Genomic DNA, 2845 nt, shown 5'->3' on the forward strand with positions numbered 1-2845 from the left:
TGAACTAGTTCATTATAATAAAAATTTTACACATTTTATATGTGAGGAGTCCATCAACAGAGATAAAAGTGGAGTGGGTTCGGAGGATGGTGAAGGACCCTGGGAACATTGACTAAACCTCAATTAAGTTGCTCCCAACAGCATATATTATTCAATACTTTCCTCTCTTTTATGATAATTGGGTTAATTTTTCTGTCACAACCAAAAGAATGTTTTTCTTAATGAACACACACACACACACACACACATTCAGATACTCTTGATTTTTTCCTCCTTACTTTTGTTAATTCTGATTAAATCTGCTTTACTTAATAGTGAGGCATTTTGTTTTCTAGTTCTGGAGCAGCACTAGCCAATAAAAATTTCCTTAGGAATAAAAATATTTTATGTCTCTTTCTGTCCAGTAAGGTCCCTGGACACCTCAACTAGAAAGAAAATGTTGACCGAGATGAGAAGAGAGCAAGGATAGAGGTCTGCTGGGGGAGAAGGAGTAAGCAGAAAAGCTGTTCATGTAAGAAGAGTCCAGATAAATGCGGAGTGCCAAAAGCCTAGATAAAAACATGGATCAAGAAGGAAAGTAGCCAATCTCACCAAGCACAGCTGAGGAACGTAGTAAGATGATGATAGGGAACCCGCCATGCTGGTGTCTGGTCAGTGGTGTGGTAGAAAGGAAGCCCACTGCAGTGAGCCAAGTAGAGAATGAGATGAAGAAAAAAGACCTGGCAGTTATGTGACTCTTCCCAGGAATTTTTCAGTGAAGGGAAGAATAACTAAAGGAGATAAGGAACATTTTTTCCCAGGTAGGTGAACAAAAGTCACTGTTACATGTTGGAAGGAAAGAGCCAGCAGAGAGGGAGAGATCAGTGGTGCACAAGAGGACAGAGACTGACAACCCTGAGAAAGTGTGAGAGGGCTCAATTCAGAGCTTGCCCATGATTTTTAGCAAGCAAGACCCTTTTAGTTAAGGCAGAACCAGCTCCGTGTATAGACTGAAACTAGAAAGGTGGCAACAGAAAGCAAGGGGTTTCCCCCACCATCCTGTGAAACTAGTTCTTTCAACTTGTTCTTCTCTGCTCCCAGACCAAACCTCCAGAATATCTTTGACTTTTGCAGATAGGTGACGACAACAACAAAGAATTCATTAGTTTTGTTTAGCAACCTATATATTATTAAAACTCCAAAGCTTTTTAATTTTAAGTCCTTGCCTCCTCCAGCTCTGAACTACACCACCCCCAAGAAATCATCAGTGAGGGAAGGGGAAGGAGAGATTGTGTCTCCTGTCTTGTTTGCTTTAACTTCTCTACTGGCCAGTCTGACCTGCTGGGTTTTTGGCCCTTCCATAGTTAGAGCCTGGTATGGAGGAAGGTAAGGAAATGAAGAGCCTTAATTGATTGGTGAGTTGTAGTTTGAATCAATGCCCTTTCAGAGTGCAGTATTTAAATGCCAATCCTCTCTCTTTTGAAGCATTTTTATAGATTCTTTAAAGACTCCTTATGGGCTGGGGTTGTGGCTCAGTGGTAGAACGCTTGCCTACCATCTGTGAGGCACTGAGTTTGATTCTCAGCACCACATATAAATAAATAAAATAAAAGTCCATTGACAACTAAATAATATTTAAAAGAAGAAAAAAAAGACTCCTTATAATTAAGAATCTCTAAGAGAGCCATGCAACTCCTGCCCCATGGTTTCTGACAGTTCACTCTTATCTGTTGGAGTCACGTCCCACAGACAGTCTTCTTAGAGTCCGTCACAAAATGACCCCTTTCAGTGCCTTCCTCTGTCCTCCTCTTCCCCACCAATGGTACTTTTCCATGGCTCCAGAACAGCAAGATCAGTCTCTCCTCACACTTTACATATGTTCCTTCTTTTTCCAGGGGACCCATGTCAACATCTCTGAGAGCTTCTCTTACAGCTCTGATTTCAGAGGCATTCCTTCCCTCTCTCCAACACACCATCACCCACTCAAAATTCTCTCCAATGATCTCTTAATCCTGCATCTCTGATTCTATTATATCACCTGGTGGTGGGCAATGTACTGATGCCAGCACAACCTATGTCACAGTCTCCAAACACATCCTACACAGAAAGTCCCACACCTCCTTTAGGAATCTAGGGTATTTGGTCCTTAGACATGGAGGCTCTGCCAAAACTTTGAGAGCAAAAGAATCCCATTTTAATATTCTGTAGGAAATACAGATACTTCTCAATTTATGATAAGGTTATATCCCCCCAAAACCATTGTAAGTTGAAAATATGCATGTGGAAAATGCATTTAATACACCTCACTACTGAAAAATCATAGCTTAGCAACAGCACACTGTACAAATAGATCCGTTTCTCTCATGGTCACATGGCTAACTGAGAACTGTTACTCGTGCCAATGCCCGGCATTGCCAGAGAGCATCATACTATACTGCTAGCCTGGGAAAAGATCCAAATTCAAAATTCCAAGTACACTTTCTACTGAATGAGCACCAACTCAGCACCATCATTAAGTCAAAGACTTTGTGGACATAAGAAGCGGGACAAGGTGCTGAGTTACACAGCTGTGTTGCCCACTTGTCTTGATGTTGCCTTGGACTCCCATAAATTATTCCTTCCAGCACTGCACGAATTCTTTTTCCTAACCGTTCATCTTTCTTATGCTTTAGAACAGAAGTAGGAAAAACCAGGGGATCACATTCCATTACAAAGGTTGTTCACTGCAGAAGGGGTCCCAGTTGACGGAGTGAGTAGTGAATGAAATATAATCTCTAGTCTACCACGTACCCCAGTCTGGGGCTGCATCATTTTTGAGTGGCACTTACTTTATTCATTCATTCATAGGTAGATGCCTCTGGGGTTA

This window comes from Urocitellus parryii, chromosome 3, assembly GCF_045843805.1.
Source record: "Urocitellus parryii isolate mUroPar1 chromosome 3, mUroPar1.hap1, whole genome shotgun sequence".
Lineage (NCBI taxonomy): Eukaryota > Metazoa > Chordata > Mammalia > Rodentia > Sciuridae > Urocitellus > Urocitellus parryii.